The sequence below is a fragment of the Eurosta solidaginis genome, chromosome 5 (assembly GCF_040869045.1).
Source record: "Eurosta solidaginis isolate ZX-2024a chromosome 5, ASM4086904v1, whole genome shotgun sequence".
NCBI classification, from domain to species: Eukaryota; Metazoa; Arthropoda; class Insecta; order Diptera; family Tephritidae; genus Eurosta; species Eurosta solidaginis.
In genome coordinates, this window is record NC_090323.1 from 122,204,503 (window position 1) to 122,224,616 (window position 20,114).

Genomic DNA, 20,114 nt, shown 5'->3' on the forward strand with positions numbered 1-20,114 from the left:
AAACCCCCTATCATATTCTGCCGAAAAATTGTTCGCGCAGTCACGCAGCCAAATTTGCAGCAACTGTGTTGCAGTTGCTACATAAGAGTGGTGTTTTACCCGTTTCTGGCCCGAATTCGCACTGTGACGTCATACTGTATATGCTGACTTGTTTATCACATGCCAGTACAAAGTAAGAATTTTACATTATTTTCATAGATAAAAATTAATATATGGCAGCGGCGAAATAAATTAAAGTAATTTTGCGAAGAAATATAACATTATTTCGCAAAAGAGCAATAAATTCGTTTATTTTAATTTTATATTAAATTCCCCTTTTAGCTGTGAGTTATTAAAGGTATAAACGGCAACACTTTTAACCACCGACGACACATAATTTGGCTCGTGCCTATTGTATTTCGTCGGCTAATTGCTACGAGCATTGATATTTACATATACATGGCCGTATACGCGGATTGCCATAATTGATTTGGTCGCTTCATAACGCGGAAAGCGACAAGTTGTTTTATTAATAACTTAAGACACTGCCACAGCATCAAAGCGACCAAGCTTTTTATACATGTCTGCCTTTAATTGGAGTATTATTGAATATGTATATATGTATGTATATACATTTGTACTTTTTTTGGTTTGTATTTTCATACATATATCATATATATTCAATGATACAATGCTCAACATCTGATCAACAGGCACATGTCTTTTGTGTATTGTTGGTCTTATTTACATATTTAAGGGTTGATTTGAGGCAGGTCAAATGTATTTAAGTTTGACTTGGCTTATCAAACCTGCCTTTGAAAATATTCAAGTACATAGGTACTTACATCATTGTACTGAATAACACATATAAAATGCTTTAGGAAATTTCTTTATAGGTACCTCCCCTCCCACCCATAGTCCAAATAATAACTAAATAATTTTCTATTAATTCAATTGTTATCAAATATTTTATTTATTTCAATTTTTCAATTTATTAATAATTCATACTTCATGGTTAATATGCATACATTTTATGCAAATTAACGTTTTATAAAAATGCAATGGATTTCGTGTGCACAGAAATTCCAAGTGTGCAAATGCCGTCGGCAAAACACTATTTGCATGCATATTTCAATTTGCATACATTTTTTTAACATTTTAATTTATTAACAAAAAGGGATGGGATAATTCATAAATGTATGATTAATTTACATACATTTCATGAAAGGGCATATTTTGGGTATATGAATAGGTTTTTGTTTGTAAAGAAATAAGCAAAATTTCTGCAATTTGCATCAACATAAAACAAGCAAATATATTGCTATTATTATATTAATTAAGTTCAAATTCATATTAAATCATAAAACAAGCAAATATATTGCTACAAGTAATAAAATTTAAATTTAATTAATCCTACTAAATACCTATGTATATTCCCACAAAGAAATCATATTAAGAGAAAATCCAGAGAATTTATACACCAGCTGAAACTGTTGACAGAGAATTTTCTGCTGTTAACTGGTTAACATTGAAATTGGATTGTGTGTGGTGAAGTGCAAGACGTGTTCACATGCAAAAATGTTGGAATCTAGCAAAAACGCCTTCTCATTGTGTTTAATAGCAAATAAAAATGTCCATAAGCTTTGACAACTCGGCAATTCAGGATATGAGAAAATTATTTGCAATAATTTATATGAACAATGGATGGAAAGTTTTAGATTATATAGTTAATATGTTAGTGGACAATTACTAGGCAATATCTGTGCATGTTTATTTACATTTTTTACTACCATATTAGTACTTTCATACAGGCTTATAAATAGTTTGGTATTATTTCATAGGAAAAGTGCGGGGTTATGAAAGTAGTTATGCTCGTCATAATGAATACCCCCAATATGCATCGAAGTTGGAATTTATAAAATCGCAAAAATTTGTCTTTTGACGATTTTATCAAATGCCATGTTGCCGAATTGCAAAATGCCATGTTGCCGAATTCTATCACCAATTCGGACAACTTAAGAAGAAGCATTTATGAATGAAAAATCTAGAGGAATCTAGTTTTCAGGATTTTGCGATTTACATACAAAACATGAGCATACATATGTACATATGTATGTGTGCTTGTGCGTATGGTTGGATGGTTGAAGTGAATTTTGTTTTGTTTGTCAACATGCGAATATAAAAATATTTCTTAGCTTACATATGAACATAAATTTGTACATATGCTTGTGCGTAAGAATAGTTTTTGTAGGAAGTGGTTGATTGAAACAGTTTGTCTTTTATTTGAACATGTGAATGTACAAACATTTGTTAGCTTATGCATGAATATATTGGTATCAATGAAGTGGGTGGGAAATGGGGGTGTAGGCTGATCTTTAGTTTAGGAATATATGTGTATACATATATACCAATCTAGGTTTGTTTATACCCACTCACCATTTAGGTGATTAAATTTTCAATTTCTCTACATATTAATATAATTTGATTACTCTTTCTGACAAAATAATGAGTTACCATACAATTGAACAAAAGAAATTATCAAATATGAATACTTTAGATGATCAAACACTGAATATATTTTTTCAACCACATTTTGGAATCATATTTGAATCAAATGTGTTTACTTTAGGAGATCAAAAATTTATAATAATTTTTAATTCAGCTTTCTGAATCTTTTTTGACTATATTTGTTGACTGAATAATGTATTTTATACTTGTCAAAATATTTCTTTACATCGGAGCTGCTCAACCCCTATACACTTGTAGCACTTTTGTTTTTGTTTTGCCCTGAATCATAGGCACAGATTCAAATTCACATTTTGAATATAAAAAAAAAACAAGTAAGGACAGGACTGTCTTCGTCTGTGCCGAAGACTTCAACCTTCCAACCATCATAATTTATTAAAAAAAAATCAGAGAATTAAATTTGCAATATACTTGCTCTGATCAGAGAATTTTTTGGTAACAGACGAACAGAGAAAATCGTTAAGAGAATTTTCTGTTACGTCTTGCACCCTGTTAAGTTAACATGAATTTGGGGAATAGTGGTGAAGTGCAAGACGTGTCACATGCAAATGGATCGTAAGCAGTGGATGCCAAAAAAACGCCTTCTCATTGTGTTTAAATTCTCTGGATTGGCTGAAAGAATAAGCGGAATCAGTGATGCAAAATCCTTTAGTGGGTTCTAAGCGCATAAACACTCCTTTGACATTATTCTTACCTCATACTTAAGTTGAGGATATATGTACGTATGAGAAGGTTTTGAAACATCATTTGGGCTTACATTCAAAAACCTGTTGTTTATTTGCGAAACTATACAATAACGTCTGAATTGTTAATTTTAATTTTCACACTTCATCCTTCAACCAGAGAATTTAAACACAACGAGAAGGCGTTTTTGCTAGATTCCAACTTTTTTGCATGTGAACACGTCTTGCACTTCACCACACACAATCCAATTTCAATGTTAACCAGTTAACAGCAGAAAATTCTCTGTCAACAGTTTCAGCTGGTGTATAAATTCTCTGGATTTTCTCTTAATATGATTTCTTTGTGGGAATATACATAGGTATTTAGTAGGATTAATTAAATTTAAATTTTATTACTTGTAGCAATATATTTGCTTGTTTTATGATTTAATATGAATTTGAACTTAATTAATATAATAATAGCAATATATTTGCTTGTTTTATGTTGATGCAAATTGCAGAAATTTTGCTTATTTCTTTACAAACAAAAACCTATTCATATACCCAAAATATGCCCTTTCATGAAATGTATGTAAATTAATCATACATTTATGAATTATCCCATCCCTTTTTGCTAATAAATTAAAATGTTAGGAAAATGTATGCAAATTGAAATATGCATGCAAATAGTGTTTTGCCGACGGCATTTGCACACTTGGAATTTCTGTGCACACGAAATCCATTGCATTTTTATAAAACGTTAATTTGCATAAAATGTATGCATATTAACCATGAAGTATGAATTATTAATAAAAAATTGAAATAAATAAAATATTTGGTAACAATTGAATTAATAAAAAATTATTTAGTTATTATTTGGACTATGGGTGGGAGGGGAGGTACCTATAAAGAAATTTCCTAAAGCATTTTATATGTGTTATTCAGTACAATGATGTAAGTACCTATGTACTTGAATATTTTCAAAGGCAGGTTTGATAAGCCAAGTCAAACTTAAATACATTTGACCTGCCTCAAATCAACCCTTAAATATGTAAATAAGACCAACAATACACAAAAGACATGTGCCTGTTGATCAGATGTTGAGCATTGTATCATTGAATATATATGATATATGTATGAAAATACAAACCAAAAAAAAGTACAAATGTACATACATACATATGTACACATATACATATTCAATAATACTCCAATTAAAGGCAGACATGTATAAAAAGCTTGGTCGCTTTGATGCTGTGGCAGTGTCTTAAGTTATTAATAAAACAACTTGTCGCTTTCCGCGTTATGAAGCGACCAAATCAATTATGGCAATCCGCGTATACGGCCATGTATATGTAAATATCAATGCTCGTAGCAATTAGCCGACGAAATACAATAGGCACGAGCCAAATTATGTGTCGTCGGTGGTTAAAAGTGTTGCCGTTTATACCTTTAATAACTCACAGCTAAAAGGGGAATTTAATATAAAATTAAAATAAACGAATTTATTGCTCTTTTGCGAAATAATGTTATATTTCTTCGCAAAATTACTTTAATTTATTTCGCCGCTCCCATATATTAATTTTTATCTATGAAAATAATGTAAAATTTTTACTTTGTACTGACATGTGATAAACAAGTCAGCATATACAGTATGACGTCACAGTGCGAATTCGGGCCAGAAACGGGTAAAACACCACTCTTATGTAGCAACTGCAACACAGTTGCTGCAAATTTGGCTGCGTGACTGCGCGAACAATTTTTCGGCAGAATATGATAGGGGGTTTCAAATAGCAAATAAAAATGTCCATAAGCTTTGACAACTCGGCAATTCAGGATATGAGAAAATTATTTGCAATAATTTATATGAACAATGGATGGAAAGTTTTAGATTATATAGTTAATATGTTAGTGGACAATTACTAGGCAATATCTGTGCATGTTTATTTACATTTTTTACTACCATATTAGTACTTTCATACAGGCTTATAAATAGTTTGGTATTATTTCATAGGAAAAGTGAGGGGTTATGAAAGTAGTTATGCTCGTCATAATGAATACCCCCAATATGCATCGAAGTTGGAATTTATAAAATCGCAAAAATTTGTCTTTTGACGATTTTATCAAATGCCATGTTGCCGAATTGCAAAATGCCATGTTGCCGAATTCTATCACCAATTCGGACAACTTAAGAAGAAGCATTTATGAATGAAAAATCTAGAGGAATCTAGTTTTCAGGATTTTGCGATTTACATACAAAACATGAGCATACATATGTACATATGTATGTGTGCTTGTGCGTATGGTTGGATGGTTGAAGTGAATTTTGGTTTGTTTGTCAACATGCGAATATAAAAATATTTCTTAGCTTACATATGAACATAAATTTGTACATATGCTTGTGCGTAAGAATAGTTTTTGTAGGAAGTGGTTGATTGAAACAGTTTGTCTTTTATTTGAACATGTGAATGTACAAACATTTGTTAGCTTATGCATGAATATATTGGTATCAATGAAGTGGGTGGGAAATGGGGGTGTAGGCTGATCTTTAGTTTAGGAATATATGTGTATACATATATACCAATCTAGGTTTGTTTATACCCACTCACCATTTAGGTGATTAAATTTTCAATTTCTCTACATATTAATATAATTTGATTACTCTTTCTGACAAAATAATGAGTTACCATACAATTGAACAAAAGAAATTATCAAATATGAATACTTTAGATGATCAAACACTGAATATATTTTTTCAACCACATTTTGGAATCATATTTGAATCAAATGTGTTTACTTTAGGAGATCAAAAATTTATAATAATTTTTAATTCAGCTTTCTGAATCTTTTTTGACTATATTTGTTGACTGAATAATGTATTTTATACTTGTCAAAATACTTCTTTACATCGGAGCTGCTCAACCCCTATACACTTGTAGCACTTTTGTTTTTGTTTTGCCCTGAATCATAGGCACAGATTCAAATTCACACTTTGAATATAAAAAAAAACAAGTAAGGACAGGACTGTCTTCGTCTGTGCCGAAGACTTCAACCTTCCAACCATCATAATTTATTAAAAAAAAATCAGAGAATTAAATTTGCAATATACTTGCTCTGATCAGAGAATTTTTTGGTAACAGACGAACAGAGAAAATCGTTAAGAGAATTTTCTGTTACGTCTTGCACCCTGTTAAGTTAACATGAATTTGGGGAATAGTGGTGAAGTGCAAGACGTGTCACATGCAAATGGATCGTAAGCAGTGGATGCCAAAAAAACGCCTTCTCATTGTGTTTAAATTCTCTGCTTCAACACCCAAGTCTCCCGGTTTTAAATAAAGTTGACGGCCCTATCCAAAACTAGTCCCTTGGAGTGAATCACATTGATTATAGCCTATCAACGAAGTTTAAATATCACCTACACGTTACGGCTCCTTTTACAAATGTGAATACGTAGGCATCAAAGTGGTGAAGCAAAAGCTTTCCGAAAACAGTCGAAATAATGACCGTGTGTGCTACTACCCTAACGTAGTGGACAGTCGAACTAGTCTGAAAACCGAAGCTACGCGGTCATCCGTAATGAGCTCTTATATCATAAGGCCGGAAAACAGCAGTTAACACCTTTCAACTTAAAATCGGCCGACTTTCATTCTAAAATATCGTTTTGATTTCACGAAGACTATTGAAATCAATGTTGTGAACACAAACGTCTGCAAATTTTGGTCTACATTTTAAAAACTTTATCCAGGGTCCTTGTAAAATTTTAATTATGTAGATGCGCCGAGGATTATACGATTTTCACCCATGAGTTACGCAATGACATCCACTTAGACTGTTTATGATTTCGAGGGCGGCATCCTTGACCGAATAGTCACTCCCTAACGTTTCAAGATATTTCTCTGGTGTAGCTCGGCAGCATAGCGCAACAAAAACATCCGTTAGAAAGTCTTCGGAGCTACACCTAGAGCTTATAGGGAAGTGACGTCGATGTGGTCAGGATTGCTACGTTTGCACATCGGGAATTGTAGCTCTTAAAAACAGCCGAAAAAACTGAAGGCGCCCTGTGCCACGAGAGTCATGAGTATTAATAGACCATTAATAGCAACCGTAAGTCGCCTTTGCGCTTGTGGCCAAGGAGCCACACATGATTTAAAGACATTGTGTCAGCGACGATTATTAGGAGTTAACCCCAGGTGAAACTACGTATTGCACGAGATATACAGACAAAGGTGTGACCATTTTACGTATCTCTATTTATTTTCAGCAGACGCAGGAGTACCAATTCCAAAGACCGGGGTTAGGTACGAAGCCTATCTGGAGTAAATGAACGAGGGACAATCCCTCCGCAAGGAGCCAAAACGTTGATTTCCTTAAATTCATACAAACAAAACCTTTCCTAAATATTAGTTTTTTGAATAGAAAAATCAAGCTTTTTGAAGTAAGAACACCGGCGTACGCCGGCGCCCAATCCACGCCGCCGCCGCCGGTATATAATAGAGCCTACGCCGCCGCCGCCCATAAAGTGATCGGCGTAAACCCCTAATGCAGAGGCACATTTTTCCTAATGGTCCCTGGCAAAGTGTTGCTACAGATTTATTGCGGCCTCTACCCAATAATGAATACGTGCTCGTCATGATAGATTATTATTCATGTTATCAGGAAATAAAGTTTATACGGAAAATTACATCTGAAGCTATAAGAACAATTTTAGATGAAATATTTTGTCGTCTGAGAAGACCCAAAGCTATTAGATAACGGTAGGCAGTTTGTAAGTAATGAGTTCAGAGAGTACTGCAAAAACAATAACATTACGCTAATCACCACGCCACCCTATTGGCCCCAAGCGAATGGTGAGGTCGAAAATATGAATAGATCCTTAGTGAAACGCTTGAGAATTGCTCATACCAACAGAAACAACTACAAGGAGGAAATTCAGAAGTTTATCTTAATGCATAGCGTCACCCCACATGTCACCACAGGATCAGCCCCAACAGAACTCTTGTTCAATCGCATTATTCGGGAGAAAATTCCTGGAATACATTATACAACGAAGCGAGGATTCGGAAGCGAGGGATTTAGACTTGATAAATAACCAAAAAGGGAAAAAGAAAGGGGATACGGCAAGAAGATCCAAGACATCTAATATAGTTCCTGAAAATAGGGTACTACTCGGAAATTTCGTTTTCTCGCATAAGCTGACACCAACGTTTGGCCCAACGGAGTTCATAGTCTTGGAACGGTATGGAAATGAAGTTGTAGTCACGGCAGATGGGAAACGAATACGTCGAAATATAAGCCATATAAAAAAAGTGCCATCTGAAACCTTAGCCCAATCGAAGGATACCACTCCTACTCCTGAACAGACTAATTCACCTAAAGCCACCGTCCCATCTTTATTCTCAGCCGCACCGACATCTGTCTATACACACATGACGCCACCATTAACGGAAGCTTCATCAGAAACACCTAGGGAACTTGATCCCGACCGACCCGGAAGCAGTGCTACCTACAGCTGGTGATTCCAAGTTGCGCTTGAAGCTTGTTAATCACTGATGACCTGATACGAAACTTTCATTCTCTCTCAATTCGTTTCCAGGAAAGGGGCTTGAAATCAGCTGTCTGTTCATTCAATTGTAAACAAAAGTTCATTCGTTTCCAAGAATGGGGCTTGAAATCAGATGGCTACAGAGTTGCCTAAAATACGCAAAAAAACATTCTCCAAGAAATCCGTTCGGTTTGATTATTTTCCAATAAATCAGCAAGTAAGCTGATAAAAACTTATTAAAATTTATAAAAAAGGTAAAGTTTTGTAGAAATATTTTGTGGTAGATAAGTGAAAAGATATGAAATAATATATTTCAATTGCGTTGCTTTGCTTTGTTGCTCTGGCACCGCCATAAGATAACAATAAGCGGCTAGCCCCTTTTTTCATTTTGATGCGACCAAAACGTTTATGTACATACATATGTATATCCACATACAATAAAAAACGCAAAAAATGTATAAGAAATTACGAAATTATATCACTTGGTGAAGTATCTGCGTTGTCGTCCGCAAAAAGCTATTAATTAAACATGTTGCGTTAACCTATACGTATACCTACAATTTATCTCAGCTGTCAAAAATGGAATGTCGCAACCCTCCACAAAAACATGGCCTTTATGCATCCATTTACATCAATGCGAAGACTAAGAAGCTGACTTTTATATCAATCGGGAATTGCTACCAAAACCCGTTTCGTGTGCAGCCCTTCAATGAAAGGTGTTGTCACTGATAAATTTTCCACGGGTGAAAAGGAGTTATTTTTTTCTTCGGATTTGTAATCCTGACAAAAATTCGAGTTTTTTGATATCCCATTTGACAATCTTGAGTAAATTTTCAGTGAAAATCATAAATTAAACCTTTACCATGGAAAATACCCCAAAGTTATTCTGAAATGCCCAAATTTGATTTTTAGCATAATGGCATCTATGGCCGATGTTATAAAAAATGCACATTTTCACGCGCTCTCAGAGAGCGAGAAGTTTCATATCAGGTCATCAGTGTTGTTAATAAAGGAGGGATGTGGAGAACTGACAATGAGAATGAGAGCTATACCATACAGCCTGAATGAGAGTAGTTAGTTGGTTATAGACATTCAAATAGTGAACATCTTTTTGATGAATAAAGTACCAAAAAATATATTAATAACCTTTGACTTATATTTTATTGACTTGGTAGGTTTTTACAAAGCTTATTAAGCACAAATAAACGGAAGGTTTTTATTTGGAAAAACATGGAATCTTTACTTAAAATAGATATTTAATAAAAATTTAGCGAAGGTCTTGTGAGATGCCCCCTGTAGCTGCCGCGTGTGCGCTGGATTGTTCCCGGAGCTTCAGCCTGGGGCGGGGTAGTTCAAACAGCTACAGGACCAAGATACCTTCTCCCTATTCTACAGTCCTAACAAGAAATATTTATACTTGCACACTAGACGTAAAGAAAACTATTACCTGAGTCTTACTTCTACAAGCGTACTTACGTGTTCAACCCTTACAAAACCTTCAAACCTTCCAGCACATCTATAGGTTTCGGCTGCTCTAAACCCACCCTACCTTGGCCTTTAAGATGGTAATGAGACCCCATTAGACTACCCCCCACTTCCTTCGATCAGACCAAACTAATTATTTTAGCAATCCATTATAAAAACTATATTTATTTACATTCAAGGCATAATTATGTGCTTATGGCACTTAGGATTCTAAGAGAAGAAACTCGACTTTCAAATTTCACATATTCTTCTATCACTTAACTGCTAACAAATTTCTTGATGGGTCTTATACAAAAAGACAATAACTAACCTACCTCAACAGCTGGTATCTTATTTGGTCATTGACCTATATTCTTAAAGTATGTAATTTTGCATGTCCTAATTACATACCTACATACACATGCATTGGTTTTCGCAAAAAACAGGAAAGGAGAAAACCAAGAACTAGGGAAGAGTGGGAGAACAGAGTCTACCACGGTTGGTTCTCAAATAAAAACAATGTTGGCAGAAAGTTTGAGTGAATCGAAAAAAATGAAATTCTTTATATTATGAATGAATTCCAGTTCGTTCATAATCTTTGCATAGTTGTATATGTATGTAGATCAAAAACTAAGCTCCTCCATATGTACGTATCATCGTATGTATGATCACTTAGAAGAGGTGATCAGAATAGTAAACCAAACGTAAAAGAAATTTAAGTACACTAATTCCGCGGGTACAACCGCACTTATGTATATACACACGTATATAGGTACATATGGATGAAAAAAAATTGTTTTTATAATTAGCGAAAAATAATAATTTAATATCACTTACATTGGTGTCAATAAAGCAGTCCCACGTAGCGAGGAGGCCTCCTTGCTGTGTGCGCTGAAATCCTAGGTTTTATGTTTGTTTCATATATGTATATATTATTTATTTTCCTATCCACCCTAGTAAGTATTCATATTTTTAGTTATTGTAAGAAATAAAATGAAACAAATCGCCAAGAATTTCAATTGAAAAGCAGAGGAATAATAAGGGAGGGCTCACTAAATGTGATGATCTCCTAAATCATTTGACAGCATGCATGTGTATAAATATGTAAAACGTATGTGTGCATTGAAATCGAAATTTTAAGAGAAAACTAAAAGGAGAAAACCAACCCTTGTTGAGGGAGACTAATAATTATTTTGGCCCTCAGAGATGCCAAAATGACACTCTTATTTTAATCATAATTTAACAATTATTATTATTCTAATTAGATTTTATTTTCATTGACCTAAGTTAAGTTAACAATAATTTAAAATACACAAAGTTAAAACAATAAAAAAAGTTAAATTACCCTTTGGTTTTTTTTTTGTTTTTTTTTTTTTTAGATCAGAATTTTGGTTTTCAACATTTCATTTAACTGTTTTTTTTTTATTTTATTCTGCCATAATTACTTTGTGTACGCACACTGTAACATACATGCGCTATCATTAATTTAGTTTAGAGTTTTTTAATCTTTTTTTTTCTAACACGTGTTTCTTACTACCTTTATAAAAGAAAATTCCTTTATAATACTTATCGCGATTTAAGATTTTTTTCTTCTTAAAATTAATGTATAATTTCCTTCGTGGGAATATAAAATGTTAACACCTTTTATCGCAATTAGCTTAGTGTATGCACGTGTTTACACACACGTATATATTGTTAAGTTATTTTTACTTTGGTGCATATTTAATTTAATATAACATTTATTGGCACAGCAAAGTTAAAAATATTTTACTTTGGGAGCAGTGAAATACAATTAGGATAAAAAAGCAACCTATTTGGGAGAGAAAATATGTTTATTTATCTGTGTCACGAATTTGTGGCTTCCTGGTGTAGGATGATGATGCTGATTCGCAGAGGATCGGCCTCCTCCTGGTGGTTACAGAGTCTTAATAGTGGTAGCAGCTAATTAGAATCTGGATGGTGGTAGCAGCCTTGTAGCCAGCAGAGATTAAACACGCGTTGCCGATTAAAATATTTGAAGCGCACACTTTTTATTTACTACTCTAAATAATATTTAAATAACCGCGTCAATATATATTTATATCGTTTGGCTATACCATTAAACGTTTTGAACTCATGGTTATGTTGGCGTATCTCTGCTGGTCTTACCTCCTCACACGTTCGTTCCGAAAAAAAGAAAAGAAAGATGTTTCCCGGAAACTCAAGTGGGCAATTTTTTGAAGGCTGGCAAATCAGCTGTTTCATGAATGTCATAGAAGGAAGTGTTCGGAATGTCACAACTTTTAGTACGAATTAGGTTAATTGACAAAGGGAAAATGATATATACCCTATCGTAAGTTGTGTGGTTTTTTCGGAATAATCATTATAACGAATATGTATTTTTTTTTTCAAGCACGTACGCCAGTACAATTGGTCATCAATTGGTTATGTATAGACATCACACCTGCGCGTAAAGGTACTGCTTTTATTCAAAAGCCGTTTTATCTTGTGCTGCCAATGCTGCAGGAGTTCAACTGCAGATATTTACTTTTTCAGCTTCTTATTAAATATTGAAAGTAATAAATCTTTAACGTTCAATTGTTGTTAGAAAAAACAATAAATTGTTGTTAGAAAAAACAATAAAGTTCTAAGCACCAATCTAAGTTGACTAGATTTGGTATTCCATTAGGCATTCAATATTGCGCTGATTAAATAATCAGAAATCTATATTTTTGTGTGAGGAATTAAGCTCAATAAGAGCATTGATATAGAAAAGCTGATTTATGGCGTCGCAAGCTGTCTGTGTGAAATTGCGATTAGGTTAAACATATACATGTAAAATTTAGGACGTATAAGTTACCACTACATACAAATTTTTATGATTTAAATAAAATGTATTGATTATGTGAATGAAGTGAAATCCAATATGATCGAGTAAATTTAATCTTGGTGGTAACCTAGTAAAAGGGTAAGTGATCCTCACATAGGGACATTAACAAAATTTCATGAGCAGAGTTGAATGTCAAGGTAGGGAGGGTATAGAAGCACGAGCGCCCCGACATATAGGCAGCTCATTTTTAGGGGAATGAATTTTTTAGCTATGAGATTGTATCGCCTTTATTAACAGCAGAGCTTTATTTTTTTGTTCGTTAGTGGGAAATTAGTGCACCAAATAATTTTTTTTGTGATAAATAAACAGGGACTCTGAAATAAAATGTAATGGGGTCTGGTGCTGTGAGGACATTGACATAGATGTGCAGACTTTGGAGGTACACTTTTTCTCAACATGCCTTGAGAAATATCCACTGTAGGGGCATGATAATAGTGCCATACTAGAACAACAAGATTTTTCGTCTATTTTTTTCTGTCTAGAGGTCAAGCTGCCATAAACATATGAGTCATTAACCAATCTATGAGTCATTATCCACTATTTTTCAATAAAATTGCATGTTTTACTGTATTCTCAATCGATATGTATGCACATAAATCGTGCTAAAGCATATTATTTATTATTCACCCCTATTACGGTTGTCAACGTCAACCATCACTTCGTCTAAGACAATGTATTGATGTCGACGTGATAGCGATAAAAATACGATCCCTATATTTTTGACAGTGGTTTATTTACAATTTGTATTGAGTTAATTTTTTGTTTAGTGAACAATTTGTGGATCTAAATAATTGCTGAAATCTATTAGTGCACAAATAAGCATTTTAGATGATTGCATTTCTCTCCCAGAGCGTGGTGCACTAATGGAAAATTTAATCGAATTCGGGAGGGGTATCAAAATACCCGTATTGACCCCGGTATTAATAATCCGAAGGCGGAAATAAAAAATCCTTGAATATTCACAAAACACCTTTTAATGAACCACTTGAAAGCTTGCAACTGATTTTTTTGCAAATATTTCCGAACGCAAGTAAGATTTTTATTTTCCGGCTTCGGATTATTAAAATCGAGGTCAATACCTTTTTTTTGATACCTCTCCTGAGTTTTTTTGGACGTGGTTTAGCAGTATATCGCTGCCCTAGAACATTACCACAATTCTATTAAACTGACTGTTGCTGGTTAGTTCGGCTATTTTCTGAAATTGAATAAAAAATTAATAAATAAAGAGCATAAAAAAGCTTATTTTTGAATTTTTAATAGCTGAACTCTGTATTGCCGCGCTTGTCGTCACCAAAAACTATGTCGACAAATTTTGTGTCGCGTCACGTCAACACAACTTCTACATTGTTTTACCCAATACCAAAAAAGCGTCAACACCCGTCAATAGTTATCGACGTTGACAACGCCGATACCAATTCATGAGCGTCGACACTAATTTTCTCACTATCGACAACCGTAATTGTCTCAGATGACCTTTGCGTTTTCATACTAAAGGAAATCTCCACCCCGAAAAACCACAATTTCGCCTTAAACAGCAACGGTATGGCAACGCTTCTGGCAAAACAACAAACATTATGAAACTTCAAAAATCCCCCAATACGTCAAACAATTTTGAGTGAAACTACCAGAGCTGTAAAACATTGTGAATGATAACTAAGTGTGATATCTTATCTGTCAAATGCCTGACAGGATGTTCAATATGGCTACTTGTTAGCGTTTTGGCAGGGTGTTCAATATGGTGGCGCCTATCTTCAGCGGGTGATAGAGATACAGAATGAGACAGCGATAGTCAAATACAAATCAGGTGATCCAATCACTTTGGAATTTTGACGTCTATGCAGAAGATATCACACTTAGTTATCATTCGCAATGCTGTAAAATGATTCAATCAATACAGTTATAAATCAAGATTGATTAATTTTACAAATATGATTGTTTTATTTCAAATATATAAGCCAAGTTTGAATGCGATTTCATTTTTTCCATCCAAAAATTCCGTTAGTGATTTCATGACTGTAAAAAAAGCATTTAGCGTGATTTTGAATGCATCGAGAGCACTCCCACTCACGAGTAATTGCAAAATTTGTTGATTGCACTCACTTTTTCATCCAGTTCCATTGAAATATCCGCTTTCAGGGTTGATACTTTCGTACTTTTGATGGCTAACATACCTGTGATTGGTTTGAAGTTGTCAAAATTGTTATTAATAACCGGGCTGCCACATTTCATTTAAAATATTTTGTTTGATTCTAAAAATTTTTAATCGGGGAATTTCGCACCAAATGAATGAAATTCAATTTTAAGTGCTCCAGTTCTGATTGAAATAAATAAGAAACACGAATAAATGAGTTAATACATTCATAAAACATAATGGGATTAAAATATTATTTCCAATACAATAATTTCCAATCATAAATCCCAAATGTGGTTCTGGCATTCAATAGCGACGGCAACTCTGACTCAATGTTTTGACATTTTATATTATAAAACTGTATTTTGGTATTTTCTACAAAAATAAGCTTTATTTTTTTAAAAGTTAAGTAGAAATCAATTGCCACATAAATAAGTAATATAATGAAGTGCTTCTTGTAGATTATAGTGCAGTGAAGGTGTAGAAAAATGCGTTTAAAAACCTTAAACGGTAGACGTCAAATAGTTGTGCACAGTGTTCCTCTTTATATCAAAAACACATAAAATGTGATTGTATTATTCAAAGGCCCGGCCATATATGTAATACACCTATATTGTTAACAGAAAATGTTCACAATGTGTTTTGAATTCGAAATCAAAACAAGACAGCCTATAAAATTTTTGTGATTGTAGCAGCATAAGTGTAGCAAGAAAAAATTTTAATTTAGGTACATTCGATTATTGAATACAAAAACAAAAACGTTTAAACAGCAATATATCGGCATTCTGATTTTTGGGAATGTACCTAGTCTTTTGTAGCAATATAGGAGTATTACATATATGGGCCCGGCATTTCTTGATCTTTCCCAAATATATATTCTCAGACTGCGACTATTTCACTTGCAGATATAAGCTTGCCTTTGTAGTACATTAATTTCAGCATTTCTTGATATGGTTAACTATGGTAATCAGTGATTTAACACTTTATCTGGGACAGTCTTGAATACTGTTACTAGCGAATATGTATCGAAATTGAACAACATCTGTAAAGCATGTTTCAATGTATCTAAGTATAAGTCAAAAGTAGAAGTCATTAGAAAAAAAAAAATCAACGAAAAAAAACAAAACAAACAAAAAAAAAAACAAGCTACTCTGAAATTTAAAAAAACCATTTTTCCGATTTACAAAGTCTTCGGCATTGTGTGGTTAACTTAAAGAAACCAAGATTTGATAGTTACTTTCCACTAAATCTAGGGGTGTGATGTCTCTGTGCATTGACTAAGCTTCCCGTTTGGTACAAATAACATAAAGACATCAGGGTGATCAAAACGAAGGAGAAAGGGGGATTTTGTACAGATTATTATTTATAAAAACGATTTTTTTTTGTTTTCTTGGAGCCCCTGCAATAGGTTTGAAAATTCAGAAAGTTTTGCTAGCAATGAAAAATATGATCTCCATCGTTTTCAAGACTTTTAGAAAATTTGTTCATATAGAAAGATGAAATTCGCATGACACCAACGTAGAATTTTTGATTTCGGCCAAATAAAGGAGTTAATAATAATAATAAGTCTTTCTCTTACAAAGGAAGATGTAAATTTGTTTATCCTATGCGTCAAGCGAAGAAAGGTCTCCTTTACAGTCAGATTTGGAGACACTGCTCAATTGGTGCACCATCAACTATATGCCACTTAATCTTAAAAAATGCAAATTAATGTAGATCACTTCAGGCAGCTTCCTACACGGTCGATTGGTATGGGTGAAAGTTAACCGATATCGTGCCATCGATTTTTCGATAGGATTTGGGCTCGGGAAAAAAAGTTCCACTACGCATACCCAAAGAAATAATTTTCGAGCCTGCAAAAAAAAATGACCAAAGGGTAAATTTTTCGACCAAAACACTCCCCAAAACACAAAATATATATTTTTTTTTTTTCAAAAAACTGCTGTAAAAACGTTGGTGATAACAGTTTTTTGAAAAAAATATTTTTTGGGTTTTGGGGAGTGTTTTGGTCGAAAAATTTACCGTTTCGTCATTTTTTTTTGCAGGCTCGAAAATTATTTTTTTGGGTATGCCTAGTAGAACTTTTTTCTGAGCCCAAATCCTATCGAAAAATCAATGGCGCGATATCGGTTAATAAATCGACCCAGTCTAATGTATACAGTTTTATAGACCTTCGGGTTGATATGGACAGTAAACTTGTTATCATATTACTGCAACTGTTAATAAGGCTAGAGGTATTCTGGCGTTTGTAAAGCGATGGTATAAAGAATTCAGCGACCCGTACGCTACTAAAGCTTTTTTACAACATTAGTCAGGCCGATATTAGAATATGGTGTAATAATTTGGAACCCGAGCTACCAGGTTCATATTGATCAGCTAGAATCAGTTCAAAAACAATTCCTACTTTTCTGCTTAAGGGATTTCCTTGCTAGTCGTAGGGAAATGCTTGGAGTTATTTATGATTAAATTACTGAATGGTTCGGTCTCTAACTCATTCCTGTTGAGCGAAGTAAACAACTTTAATGTCCCTTCCTGGCTGTTTAGGCCCGAAGCACAAATTCATAATAACTCGCGCCACCCTAATAGCACCACGTTATCGACCACTAGTTCGCCCACATGCATGTATATGTGTACATATGTAGGGTTATGTTGTCCGTGCACATATACATACATGCCGGTACAATTGTGTGGGGAAGCTTCCCCTTAAAACCGGAGAATTTTCCCGCGGTTCAACGGTTGTCCTCGACAAGGCAACCGTCTACTTTTCAGCGATTGTCGAGCGAACCACAGCTAGAAGCGTCCCGAGGAGCCCCTCCACATAGCTTCATACAAAGTAAATTATTGTTCCAATTATAATTTCCACTTCACTAAAATACACTATTATAACGCGAAATATCTCGCCTTCCTTTCTTTTATTTTATTTCACATTGTCGTAAACACAAATGTGGTGCCTCCACTCCCGTGCCGAGTTTGGACACACCATAATTGTACACTGGCCTTCAAGACATCTTAAACCTCTCTAACTAAAATATAGTAGATCAAGTTTTGAATTAAATGAGCCCTTCCGCTGTTTGTGTCAGAATTACAACTCCCACTCTAGCACATTTGATATTTCGGACTCGCTTTTTTGTATTAAAAAATCTGTCATTTCCTCTCTTAATAGTAACTAACTGTATTCATTAACATATTGAATTCATTTTCTACTAATTCTATCCATTATATGTATGTATATTAATTACTAATACGGCATTTATTTTACTTAGCTGATGAGGTTTCCTCTTTAGCTGAGCAGTTTTAGATTTCGACGGTTAACAAACCATTGCCTTACAACGACTCGGCATGAACAGGATTAGCCTGTTTTCATTGGACGACTTGATGGCAGTGCGCTGTCACAACGTCCATAAAAAAAAATTATTAAAAAAAACCCTCCGTTCTGAACACTTTTTTCTAAAATGCTCCATTTACTTGATGGGATCATTTAAAATGAAGGTAATAAAAACTTGTATCCTTTAAGTCCTTTAATTTGTGGTGCTAAAACGTACACTAAGAATCATAATTTCCTACTTTGGTTTATATCATGAAAACAATTTCTTGGTACTTAGAATAAGTACGTATATTTTTCGGCAAAAATGTTGGGGAAGCGGTTAAGCAGAATTAATGTGTACGGTTGGGGCCGTCAGTATGCAAAAAATTGTTAAAGTAATACTGCGGTAGTGCTTAGACTTCAATTGTTCAATTTAAGGGTGAAGTTTATGAAACAACCTCATAAACCCTTTCCCCACTCTTGGCAGTGGACATGTTTGTGTTCTTTTCTGGAATAAATTATTTTCGCAGCTCTCCCGAAAGGTTACATCCTCATTTAATAAAATGTTGTCCGGAAAAGCATCATTTTGTACAAATTTAGTGATGGTTACATTATTAAATAGTAACAATAAGATATGCTTGCAGAAACTTTGCCATACATGCGCTCATTTCCTACTGGTGCGCTTGGTGTGTAAAATTATTTGAATATATTTTTTATTTTTATTTGACAATTATCAAACATGTATGCTAATGTTGTAAATTCAGAGACATTATCTTTAATACAAATTCTAGCAATTTCGGAACTCCAAATTTCTTAAGAAACATGAGGTGCCGTCAGAAACCCGCTTTTTAAAGCTTACCTTACATAAGAATATATACAAACCTATAGTAGTAGTACTTTTTTGAATGTATGAATACTTTTTGAAGTTTTTGAATGTTGCTTAGTTTTAAAATAAGAACATAGTAGGATGTTATGAAATTTCTTTGACTTATCAGATCACAATAGATAAAATTTTCTTGCAAATCCTCTTATTTGCCTTTTTGCTAAGTTCGTATCGCTAAACTGTTGAATAAATAACTCCAATATTGAATAATGGAAAAATGGCCTTTATTAAAGTACTTCACAATAACACTTATACTTTGCAACTAGCTGGCTTAATAACCAAACTGATAGCTTAAATGAAACTGACTTTCAACATAATACTGCTTTTGCTCGCTAGATATCGTCTTAATCGAAACTGCTTGACAACTCAAATCAAACTGAACTCCAGCGCCTCTACAATTGTCGCCTTTTATACTCTTTGATTTCAACCTTCGCATCTTCTAGGCGCTTCCGGAATCTACTAGTCCAGCAGCTCTCAAACTTCTCAGCTGTAACTAAAATTGCACAATTTTATAGTTTTTCTCATTGCATACTTATAGGAGTATCTCAGATATATGCATGTGTTTGTGCATTGAATCTCCGCTGCTCGCATACGTACATGGTACATATGTGCAGACGCAATTATTGTTTCGTTTATGTAGATACATAATGATTGAATTATTGATGTGAATTCGCGTCACTGCTTAGCATCGGCTTAGAGATAGCAGCACCCCTTAGTTTTGCTAATATTCGTAACACTGCCCTGCACCTAAGTC